Below are 13,818 nucleotides of genomic sequence, written 5' to 3'. Positions count from 1 at the left end.
TACGAACACTAACCAATCTGGAAAAGGAATGTGATTACCTACTCCAACCAATCTGGAAAAGGAATGGGATTACCTACTCTAACCTCAAAAAGGAATATGATTACCTACTCTAACCAATCTGGGAAGAGGAATGTGATAATCTACTCTAACCAATCTGGAAAAGGAATGTGACTACCTACTCTAACCTGGGAAATGGAATGTGATTACCTCCTCTAAACAATCTGAGAAAGGAATGTAATTACCTACTCTAACCTGGGAAAAGGATTGTAATTACCTATTCTAACTAATCTGGAAAAGGAATGTGATTGCCTAGTCTAACCTGGGAAAAGGAATGTGATTACCTCCTCTAAACAATCTGGGAAGAGGAATGTGATTAGCTACTCCAATCTGAAAAAGCAATGTAATTACCTACTCTAACCTGGAAAAGGAATGTGATTACCTACTCTAAACAATCTGGGAAGAGGAATGTGATTACCTACTCTATCCTGGAAAAGGAATGTGATTACATACTCTAACCTGGGAAAAGGAATGTGATTACCTACTCTAAACAATGTGGGAAAGGACTGTGATTACATACTCTAACCTGGGAAAAGGAATGTGATTACCTACTCTAAACAATGTGGGAAAGGAATGTGATTACATACTCTAACCTGGGAAAAGGAATGTGATTACCTACTCTAACCAATCTGGAAAAGGAATGTGATTACCTACTGTAACCTGGGAAATGGAATGTGATTACCGACTCTAACATGGAAAAGGAATGTGATTACCTACTCTACCCAATCTGGAAAAGGAATGTGATTACCTACTCTAACCAATCTGGAAAAGGAATGTGATTACCCACTGTAACCTGGGAAATGGAATGTGATTACCTACTCTAAACAATCTGGGAAGAGGAATGTGATTACCTACTCTATCCTGGAAAAGGAATGTGATTACATACTCTAACCTGGGAAAAGGAATGTGATTACCTACTCTAAACAATGTGGGAAAGGAATGTGATTACATACTCTAACCTGGGAAAAGGAATGTGATTACCTACTCTAAACAATGTGGGAAAGGAATGTGATTACATACACTAACCTGGGAAAAGGAATGTGATTACCTACTCTACCCAATCTGGAAAAGGAATGTGATTACCTACTCTAACCTGGGAAAAGGAATGTGATTACCTACTCTAAACAATCTGGGAAGAGGAATCTGATTACCTACTCTATCCTGGAAAAGGAATGTGATTACATATTCTAACCTGGGAAAAGGAATGTGATTACCTACTCTAAACAATGTGGGAAAGGAATGTGATTACATACTCTAACCTGGGAAAAGGAATGTGATTACCTACTCTAACCAATCTGGAAAAGGAATGTGATTACCTACTGTAACCTGGGAAATGGAATGTGATTACCGACTCTAACATGGAAAAGGAATGTGATTAGCTACGCTAACCTGGGAAAAGGAATGTGATTACCTAGTCTAAACAATCTGGAAAAGGAATGTGATTATCTACTCTAACCTGGCAGAAGGAATGTGATTAGCTACTCTAACCTGGGAAAAGGAATGTGATTACCTACTCTAACCAGGGAAAAGGAATGTGATTACCTGCTCTAACCAATCTGGGAAAAGGAATGTTATTACCTACTCTAACCAATCTGGAAAAGGAATGTGATTACCTACTCTAACCTGGGAAAAAGAATGTGATTACCTACTCTAATCAATCTGGGAAATGAATGTGATTACCTAATCTAACCTGGGAAAAGGAATGTGATTACCTACTCTAACCAATCTGGAAAAGGAATGTGATTACCTACTCTAACCTGGGAAATGGAATGTGATTACCGACTCTAACATGGACAGGGAATATGATTACCTACTCTACCCAATCTGGAAAAGGAATGTGATTACGAACACTAACCAATCTGGAAAAGGAATGTGATTACCTACTCCAACCAATCTGGAAAAGGAATGGGATTACCTACTCTAACCTCAAAAAGGAATATGATTACCTACTCTAACCAATCTGGGAAGAGGAATGTGATAATCTACTCTAACCAATCTGGAAAAGGAATGTGACTACCTACTCTAACCTGGGAAATGGAATGTGATTACCTCCTCTAAACAATCTGGGAAAGGAATGTAATTACCTACTCTAACCTGGGAAAAGGATTGTAATTACCTATTCTAACTAATCTGGAAAAGGAATGTGATTGCCTAGTCTAACCTGGGAAAAGGAATGTGATTACCTCCTCTAAACAATCTGGGAAGAGGAATGTGATTAGCTACTCCAATCTGAAAAAGCAATGTAATTACCTACTCTAACCTGGAAAAGGAATGTGATTACCTACTCTAAACAATCTGGGAAGAGGAATGTGATTACCTACTCTATCCTGGAAAAGGAATGTGATTACATACTCTAACCTGGGAAAAGGAATGTGATTACCTACTCTAAACAATGTGGGAAAGGAATGTGATTACCTGCTCTAACCTAGGAAAAGGAATGTGATTACCTACTCTAACCTGGGAAAAGGAATGTGATTACCTACTCTAAACAATCTGGGAAGAGGAATCTGATTACCTACTCTATCCTGGAAAAGGAATGTGATTACATATTCTAACCTGGGAAAAGGAATGTGATTACCTACTCTAAACAATGTGGGAAAGGAATGTGATTACATACTCTAACCTGGGAAAAGGAATGTGATTACCTACTCTAACCAATCTGGAAAAGGAATGTGATTACCTACTGTAACCTGGGAAATGGAATGTGATTACCGACTCTAACATGGAAAAGGAATGTGATTAGCTACGCTAACCTGGGAAAAGGAATGTGATTACCTAGTCTAAACAATCTGGAAAAGGAATGTGATTAGCTACTCTAACCTGGCAGAAGGAATGTGATTAGCTACTCTAACCTGGGAAAAGGAATGTGATTACCTACTCTAACCAGGGAAAAGGAATGTGATTACCTGCTCTAACCAATCTGGGAAAAGGAATGTTATTACCTACTCTAACCAATCTGGAAAAGGAATGTGATTACCTACTCTAACCTGGGAAAAAGAATGTGATTACCTACTCTAATCAATCTGGGAAATGAATGTGATTACCTAATCTAACCTGGGAAAAGGAATGTGATTACCTACTCTAACCAATCTGGAAAAGGAATGTGATTACCTACTCTAACCTGGGAAATGGAATGTGATTACCGACTCTAACATGGACAGGGAATATGATTACCTACTCTACCCAATCTGGAAAAGGAATGTGATTACGAACACTAACCAATCTGGAAAAGGAATGTGATTACCTACTCCAACCAATCTGGAAAAGGAATGGGATTACCTACTCTAACTCAAAAAGGAATATGATTACCTACTCTAACCAATCTGGGAAGAGGAATGTGATAATCTACTCTAACCAATCTGGAAAAGGAATGTGACTACCTACTCTAACCTGGGAAATGGAATGTGATTACCTCCTCTAAACAATCTGGGAAAGGAATGTAATTACCTACTCTAACCTGGGAAAAGGATTGTAATTACCTATTCTAACTAATCTGGAAAAGGAATGTGATTGCCTAGTCTAACGTGGGAAAAGGAATGTGATTACCTCCTCTAAACAATCTGGGAAGAGGAATGTGATTAGCTACTCCAATCTGAAAAAGCAATGTAATTACCTACTCTAACCTGGAAAAGGAATGTGATTACCTACTCTAAACAATCTGGGAAGAGGAATGTGATTACCTACTCTATCCTGGAAAAGGAATGTGATTACATACTCTAACCTGGGAAAAGGAATGTGATTACCTACTCTAAACAATGTGGGAAAGGAATGTGATTACATACTCTAACCTGGGAAAAGGAATGTGATTACCTACTCTAAACAATGTGGGAAAGGAATGTGATTACATACTCTAACCTGGGAAAAGGAATGTGATTACCTACTCTAACCAATCTGGAAAAGGAATGTGATTACCTACTGTAACCTGGGAAATGGAATGTGATTACCGACTCTAACATGGAAAAGGAATGTGATTACCTACTCTACCCAATCTGGAAAAGGAATGTGATTACCTACTCTAACCAATCTGGAAAAGGAATGTGATTACCCACTGTAACCTGGGAAATGGAATGTGATTACCTGCTCTAACCAATCTGGGAAAAGGAATGTTATTACCTACTCTAACCAATCTGGAAAAGGAATGTGATTACCTACTCTAACCTGGGAAAAAGAATGTGATTACCTACTCTAATCAATCTGGGAAATGAATGTGATTACCTAATCTAACCTGGGAAAAGGAATGTGATTACCTACTCTAACCAATCTGGAAAAGGAATGTGATTACCTACTCTAACCTGGGAAATGGAATGTGATTACCGACTCTAACATGGACAGGGAATATGATTACCTACTCTACCCAATCTGGAAAAGGAATGTGATTACGAACACTAACCAATCTGGAAAAGGAATGTGATTACCTACTCCAACCAATCTGGAAAAGGAATGGGATTACCTACTCTAACCTCAAAAAGGAATATGATTACCTACTCTAACCAATCTGGGAAGAGGAATGTGATAATCTACTCTAACCAATCTGGAAAAGGAATGTGACTACCTACTCTAACCTGGGAAATGGAATGTGATTACCTCCTCTAAACAATCTGGGAAAGGAATGTAATTACCTACTCTAACCTGGGAAAAGGATTGTAATTACCTATTCTAACTAATCTGGAAAAGGAATGTGATTGCCTAGTCTAACGTGGGAAAAGGAATGTGATTACCTCCTCTAAACAATCTGGGAAGAGGAATGTGATTAGCTACTCCAATCTGAAAAAGCAATGTAATTACCTACTCTAACCTGGAAAAGGAATGTGATTACCTACTCTAAACAATCTGGGAAGAGGAATGTGATTACCTACTCTATCCTGGAAAAGGAATGTGATTACATACTCTAACCTGGGAAAAGGAATGTGATTACCTACTCTAAACAATGTGGGAAAGGAATGTGATTACATACTCTAACCTGGGAAAAGGAATGTGATTACCTACTCTAAACAATGTGGGAAAGGAATGTGATTACATACTCTAACCTGGGAAAAGGAATGTGATTACCTACTCTAACCAATCTGGAAAAGGAATGTGATTACCTACTGTAACCTGGGAAATGGAATGTGATTACCGACTCTAACATGGAAAAGGAATGTGATTACCTACTCTACCCAATCTGGAAAAGGAATGTGATTACCTACTCTAACCAATCTGGAAAAGGAATGTGATTACCCACTGTAACCTGGGAAATGGAATGTGATTACCTACTCTAAACAATCTGGGAAGAGGAATGTGATTACCTACTCTATCCTGGAAAAGGAATGTGATTACATACTCTAACCTGGGAAAAGGAATGTGATTACCTACTCTAAACAATGTGGGAAAGGAATGTGATTACATACTCTAACCTGGGAAAAGGAATGTGATTACCTACTCTAAACAATGTGGGAAAGGAATGTGATTACATACACTAACCTGGGAAAAGGAATGTGATTACCTACTCTACCCAATCTGGAAAAGGAATGTGATTACCTACTCTAACCAATCTGGAAATGGAATGTGATTACCTACTCTACCCAATCTGGAAAAGGAATGTGATTACCTACTCTAACCAATCTGGAAAAGGAATGTGATTACCTGCTCTAACTGAGGAAAACGAATGTGATTCCCTACTCTAACCTGGGAAAGGAATGTGATTACCTGCTCTAACCTAGGAAAAGGAATGTGATTACCTACTCTAACCTGGGAAAAGGAATGTGATTACCTACTCTAAACAATCTGGGAAGAGGAATCTGATTACCTACTCTATCCTGGAAAAGGAATGTGATTACCTACTCTAACCGATCTGGGAAAAGGAATGTGATTACCTACTCTAACCTGGGGAAAGGATTGTAATTACCTACTCTAACTAATCTGGAAAAGGAAGGTGATTACCTACTCTTCCCAATCTGAAAAAGGAATGTGATTAGCTACTCTAACCTGGGAAAAGGAATGTGATTACCTACTCTAAACAATCTGGAAAAGGAATGTGATTAGTTACTCTAACCTGGGAAAAAGAATGTGATTACCTACTCTAATCAATCTGGGAAATGAATGTGATTACCTAATCTAACCTGGGAAAAGGAATGTGATTACCTACTCTAACCAATCTGGAAAAGGAATGTGATTACCTACTCTAACCTGGGAAATGGAATGTGATTACCGACTCTAACATGGACAGGGAATATGATTACCTACTCTACCCAATCTGGAAAAGGAATGTGATTACGAACACTAACCAATCTGGAAAAGGAATGTGATTACCTACTCCAACCAATCTGGAAAAGGAATGGGATTACCTACTCTAACCTCAAAAAGGAATATGATTACCTACTCTAACCAATCTGGGAAGAGGAATGTGATAATCTACTCTAACCAATCTGGAAAAGGAATGTGACTACCTACTCTAACCTGGGAAATGGAATGTGATTACCTCCTCTAAACAATCTGGGAAAGGAATGTAATTACCTACTCTAACCTGGGAAAAGGATTGTAATTACCTATTCTAACTAATCTGGAAAAGGAATGTGATTGCCTAGTCTAACGTGGGAAAAGGAATGTGATTACCTCCTCTAAACAATCTGGGAAGAGGAATGTGATTAGCTACTCCAATCTGAAAAAGCAATGTAATTACCTACTCTAACCTGGAAAAGGAATGTGATTACCTACTCTAAACAATCTGGGAAGAGGAATGTGATTACCTACTCTATCCTGGAAAAGGAATGTGATTACATACTCTAACCTGGGAAAAGGAATGTGATTACCTACTCTAAACAATGTGGGAAAGGAATGTGATTACATACTCTAACCTGGGAAAAGGAATGTGATTACCTACTCTAAACAATGTGGGAAAGGAATGTGATTACATACTCTAACCTGGGAAAAGGAATGTGATTACCTACTCTAACCAATCTGGAAAAGGAATGTGATTACCTACTGTAACCTGGGAAATGGAATGTGATTACCGACTCTAACATGGAAAAGGAATGTGATTACCTACTCTACCCAATCTGGAAAAGGAATGTGATTACCTACTCTAACCAATCTGGAAAAGGAATGTGATTACCCACTGTAACCTGGGAAATGGAATGTGATTACCTACTCTAAACAATCTGGGAAGAGGAATGTGATTACCTACTCTATCCTGGAAAAGGAATGTGATTACATACTCTAACCTGGGAAAAGGAATGTGATTACCTACTCTAAACAATGTGGGAAAGGAATGTGATTACATACTCTAACCTGGGAAAAGGAATGTGATTACCTACTCTAAACAATGTGGGAAAGGAATGTGATTACATACACTAACCTGGGAAAAGGAATGTGATTACCTACTCTACCCAATCTGGAAAAGGAATGTGATTACCTACTCTAACCAATCTGGAAATGGAATGTGATTACCTACTCTACCCAATCTGGAAAAGGAATGTGATTACCTACTCTAACCAATCTGGAAAAGGAATGTGATTACCTTCTCTAACTGAGGAAAACGAATGTGATTCCCTACTCTAACCTGGGAAAGGAATGTGATTACCTGCTCTAACCTAGGAAAAGGAATGTGATTACCTACTCTAACCTGGGAAAAGGAATGTGATTACCTACTCTAAACAATCTGGGAAGAGGAATCTGATTACCTACTCTATCCTGGAAAAGGAATGTGATTACCTACTCTAACCGATCTGGGAAAAGGAATGTGATTACCTACTCTAACCTGGGGAAAGGATTGTAATTACCTACTCTAACTAATCTGGAAAAGGAAGGTGATTACCTACTCTTCCCAATCTGAAAAAGGAATGTGATTAGCTACTCTAACCTGGGAAAAGGAATGTGATTACCTACTCTAAACAATCTGGAAAAGGAATGTGATTAGTTACTCTAACCTGGGAAAAGGAATGTGATTACCTACTCTAACCTGGAAAAGGAATGTGATTACCTACTGTAAACAATCAAGAAAAGGAATGTGATTACCTGCTCTAACCAATCTGGGAAAAGGAATGTTATTACCTACTCTAACCAATCTGGGAAAGGGAATGTGATTACCTACTCTAATCAATCTGGGAAATGGAATCTGATTACCGACTCTAACATGGAAACGGAATATGATTACCTACTCTACCCAATCTGGAAAAGGAATGTGATTACGAACACTAACCAATCTGGAAAAGGAATGCGATTAGCTACTCTAACCTGGGAAAAGGAATGTGATTACCTACTCCAACCAATCTGGAAAAGGAATGGGATTACCTACTCTAACCTCAAAAAGGAATATGATTACCTACTCTAACCAATCTGGGAAGAGGAATGTGATAATCTGCTCTAACCAATCTGGAAAAGGAATGTGACTACCTACTCTAACCTGGGAAATGGAATGTGATTACCTCCTCTAAACAATCTGGGAAAAGGAATGTAATTACCTACTCTAACCTGGGAAAAGGAATGTGATTACCTACTCTAACCTGGAAAAAGAATGTGATTACCTACTGTAAACAATCAAGAAAAGGAATGTGATTACCTGCTCTAACCAATCTGGGAAAAGGAATGTTATTACCTACTCTAACCAATCTGGGAAAGGGAATGTGATTACCTACTCTACCCAATCTGGAAAAGGAATGTGATTACGAACACTAACCAATCTGGAAAAGGAATGCGATTAGCTACTCTAACCTGGGAAAAGGAATGCGATTACCTACTCCAACCAATCTGGAAAAGGAATGGGATTACCTACCCTAACCTCAAAAAGGAATATGATTACCTACTCTAACCAATCTGGGAAGAGGAATGTGATAATCTACTCTAACCAATCTGGAAAAGGAATGTGACTACCTACTCTAACCTGGGAAATGGAATGTGATTACCTCCTCTAAACAATCTGGGTAAAGGAATGTAATTACCTACTCTAACCTGGGAAAAGGATTGTAATTACCTATTCTAACTAATCTGGAAAAGGAATGTGATTGCCTAGTCTAATCTGGGAAAAGGAATGTGATTGCCTCCTCTAAACAATCTGGGAAGAGGAATGTGATTAGCTACTCCAATCTGAAAAAGCAATGTAATTACCTACTCTAACCTGGAAAAGGAATGTGATTACCTACTCTAAACAATCTGGGAAGAGGAATGTGATTACCTACTCTATCCTGGAAAAGGAATGTGATTACATACTCTAACCTGGGAAAAGGAATGTGATTACCTACTCTAAACAATGTGGGAAAGGAATGTGATTACATACTCTAACCTGGGAAAAGGAATGTGATTACCTACTCTAAACAATGTGGGAAAGGAATGTGATTACATACTCTAACCTGGGAAAAGGAATGTGATTACCTACTCTAACCAATCTGGAAAAGGAATGTGATTACCTACTGTAACCTGGGAAATGGAATGTGATTACCGACTCTAACATGGAAAAGGAATGTGATTACCTACTCTACCCAATCTGGAAAAGGAATGTGATTACCTACTCTAACCAATCTGGAAAAGGAATGTGATTACCCACTGTAACCTGGGAAATGGAATGTGATTACCTACTCTAAACAATCTGGGAAGAGGAATGTGATTACCTACTCTATCCTGGAAAAGGAATGTGATTACATACTCTAACCTGGGAAAAGGAATGTGATTACCTACTCTAAACAATGTGGGAAAGGAATGTGATTACATACTCTAACCTGGGAAAAGGAATGTGATTACCTACTCTAAACAATGTGGGAAAGGAATGTGATTACATACACTAACCTGGGAAAAGGAATGTGATTACCTACTCTACCCAATCTGGAAAAGGAATGTGATTACCTACTCTAACCAATCTGGAAATGGAATGTGATTACCTACTCTACCCAATCTGGAAAAGGAATGTGATTACCTACTCTAACCAATCTGGAAAAGGAATGTGATTACCTGCTCTAACTGAGGAAAACGAATGTGATTCCCTACTCTAACCTGGGAAAGGAATGTGATTACCTGCTCTAACCTAGGAAAAGGAATGTGATTACCTACTCTAACCTGGGAAAAGGAATGTGATTACCTACTCTAAACAATCTGGGAAGAGGAATCTGATTACCTACTCTATCCTGGAAAAGGAATGTGATTACCTACTCTAACCGATCTGGGAAAAGGAATGTGATTACCTACTCTAACCTGGGGAAAGGATTGTAATTACCTACTCTAACTAATCTGGAAAAGGAAGGTGATTACCTACTCTTCCCAATCTGGAAAAGGAATGTGATTAGCTACTCTAACCTGGGAAAAGGAATGTGATTACCTACTCTAAACAATCTGGAAAAGGAATGTGATTAGTTACTCTAACCTGGGAAAAGGAATGTGATTACCTACTCTAACCTGGAAAAGGAATGTGATTACCTACTGTAAACAATCAAGAAAAGGAATGTGATTACCTGCTCTAACCAATCTGGGAAAAGGAATGTTATTACCTACTCTAACCAATCTGGGAAAGGGAATGTGATTACCTACTCTAATCAATCTGGGAAATGGAATCTGATTACCGACTCTAACATGGAAACGGAATATGATTACCTACTCTACCCAATCTGGAAAAGGAATGTGATTACGAACACTAACCAATCTGGAAAAGGAATGCGATTAGCTACTCTAACCTGGGAAAAGGAATGTGATTACCTACTCCAACCAATCTGGAAAAGGAATGGGATTACCTACTCTAACCTCAAAAAGGAATATGATTACCTACTCTAACCAATCTGGGAAGAGGAATGTGATAATCTACTCTAACCAATCTGGAAAAGGAATGTGACTACCTACTCTAACCTGGGAAATGGAATGTGATTACCTCCTCTAAACAATCTGGGAAAAGGAATGTAATTACCTACTCTAACCTGGGAAAAGGAATGTGATTACCTACTCTAACCTGGAAAAAGAATGTGATTACCTACTGTAAACAATCAAGAAAAGGAATGTGATTACCTGCTCTAACCAATCTGGGAAAAGGAATGTTATTACCTACTCTAACCAATCTGGGAAAGGGAATGTGATTACCTACTCTACCCAATCTGGAAAAGGAATGTGATTACGAACACTAACCAATCTGGAAAAGGAATGCGATTAGCTACTCTAACCTGGGAAAAGGAATGTGATTACCTACTCCAACCAATCTGGAAAAGGAATGGGATTACCTACCCTAACCTCAAAAAGGAATATGATTACCTACTCTAACCAATCTGGGAAGAGGAATGTGATAATCTACTCTAACCAATCTGGAAAAGGAATGTGACTACCTACTCTAACCTGGGAAATGGAATGTGATTACCTCCTCTAAACAATCTGGGTAAAGGAATGTAATTACCTACTCTAACCTGGGAAAAGGATTGTAATTACCTATTCTAACTAATCTGGAAAAGGAATGTGATTGCCTAGTCTAACCTGGGAAAAGGAATGTGATTGCCTCCTCTAAACAATCTGGGAAGAGGAATGTGATTAGCTACTCCAATCTGAAAAAGCAATGTAATTACCTACTCTAACCTGGAAAAGGAATGTGATTACCTACTCTAAACAATCTGGGAAGAGGAATGTGATTACCTACTGTAACCTGGGAAATGGAATGTGATTACCGACTCTAACATGGAAAAGGAATGTGATTACCTACTCTACCCAATCTGGAAAAGGAATGTGATTACCCACTGTAACCTGGGAAATGGAATGTGATTACATACTCTAACCTGGGAAAAGGAATGTGATTACCTACTCTAAACAATGTGGGAAAGGAATGTGATTACATACTCTAACCTGGGAAAAGGAATGTGATTACCTACTCTAAACAATGTGGGAAAGGAATGTGATTACATACTCTAACCTGGGAAAAGGAATGTGATTACCTACTCTAAACAATGTGGGAAAGGAATTTGATTACATACTCTAACCTGGGAAAAGGAATGTGATTACCTACTCTAACCAATCTGGAAAAGGAATGTGATTACCTACTGTAACCTTTGAAATGGAATGTGATTACCGACTCTAACATGGAAAAGTAATGTGATTACCTACTCTACCCAATCTGGAAAAGGAATGTGATTACCTACTCTAACCAATCTGGAAACGGAATGTGATTACCCACTGTAACCTGGGAATGGAATGTGATTACCGACTCTAACATGGAAAAGTAATGTGATTACCTGCTCTAACTGAGGAAAATGAATGTGATTCCCTACTCTAACCTTGGAAAGGAATGTGATTACCTGCTCTAACCTAGGAAAAGGAATGTGATTACCTACTCTAACCTGGGAAAAGGAATGTGATTACCTACTCTAAACAATCTGGGAAGAGGAATCTGATTACCTACTCTATCCTGGAAAAGGAATGTGATTACATACTCTAACCTGGGAAAAGGAATGTGATTACCTACTCTAAACAATGTGGGAAAGGAATGTGATTACATACTCTAACCTGTGAAAAGGAATGTGATTACCTACTCTAAACAATGTGGGAAAGGAATGTGATTACATACTCTAACCTGGGAAAAGGAATGTGATTACCTACTCTAACCAATCTGGAAAAGGAATGTGATTACCTACTGTAACCTGGGAAATGGAATGTGATTACCGACTCTAACATGGAAAAGGAATGTGATTAGCTACGCTAACCTGGGAAAAGGAATGTGATTACCTACTCTAAACAATCTGGAAAAGGAATGTCATTACTACTCTAACCTGGCAGAAGGAATGTGATTAGCTACTCTAACCTGGGAAAAGGAATGTGATTACCCACTGTAACCTGGGAAATGGAATGTGATTACCTACTCTACCCAATCTGGAAAAGGAATGTGATTACCTACTCTAACCAATCTGGAAAAGGAATGTGATTACCTTCTCTAACTGAGGAAAACGAATGTGATTCCCTACTCTAACCTGGGAAAGGAATGTGATTACCTGCTCTAACCTAGGAAAAGGAATGTGATTACCTACTCTAACCTGGGAAAAGGAATGTGATTACCTACTCTAAACAATCTGGGAAGAGGAATCTGATTACCTACTCTATCCTGGAAAAGGAATGTGATTACCTACTCTAACCGATCTGGGAAAAGGAATGTGATTACCTACTCTAACCTGGGGAAAGGATTGTAATTACCTACTCTAACTAATCTGGAAAAGGAAGGTGATTACCTACTCTTCCCAATCTGAAAAAGGAATGTGATTAGCTACTCTAACCTGGGAAAAGGAATGTGATTACCTACTCTAAACAATCTGGAAAAGGAATGTGATTAGTTACTCTAACCTGGGAAAAGGAATGTGATTACCTACTCTAACCTGGAAAAGGAATGTGATTACCTACTGTAAACAATCAAGAAAAGGAATGTGATTACCTGCTCTAACCAATCTGGGAAAAGGAATGTTATTACCTACTCTAACCAATCTGGGAAAGGGAATGTGATTACCTACTCTAATCAATCTGGGAAATGGAATCTGATTACCGACTCTAACATGGAAACGGAATATGATTACCTACTCTACCCAATCTGGAAAAGGAATGTGATTACGAACACTAACCAATCTGGAAAAGGAATGCGATTAGCTACTCTAACCTGGGAAAAGGAATGTGATTACCTACTCCAACCAATCTGGAAAAGGAATGGGATTACCTACTCTAACCTCAAAAAGGAATATGATTACCTACTCTAACCAATCTGGGAAGAGGAATGTGATAATCTGCTCTAACCAATCTGGAAAAGGAATGTGACTACCTACTCTAACCTGGGAAATGGAATGTGATTAC

The sequence above is a fragment of the Hypanus sabinus genome, chromosome 10 (assembly GCF_030144855.1).
Source record: "Hypanus sabinus isolate sHypSab1 chromosome 10, sHypSab1.hap1, whole genome shotgun sequence".
In the NCBI taxonomy this organism is placed as follows: domain Eukaryota; kingdom Metazoa; phylum Chordata; class Chondrichthyes; order Myliobatiformes; family Dasyatidae; genus Hypanus; species Hypanus sabinus.
The sequence above is the reverse complement of the archived record's forward strand: the minus strand, read 5'-3'. Positions refer to the sequence as shown.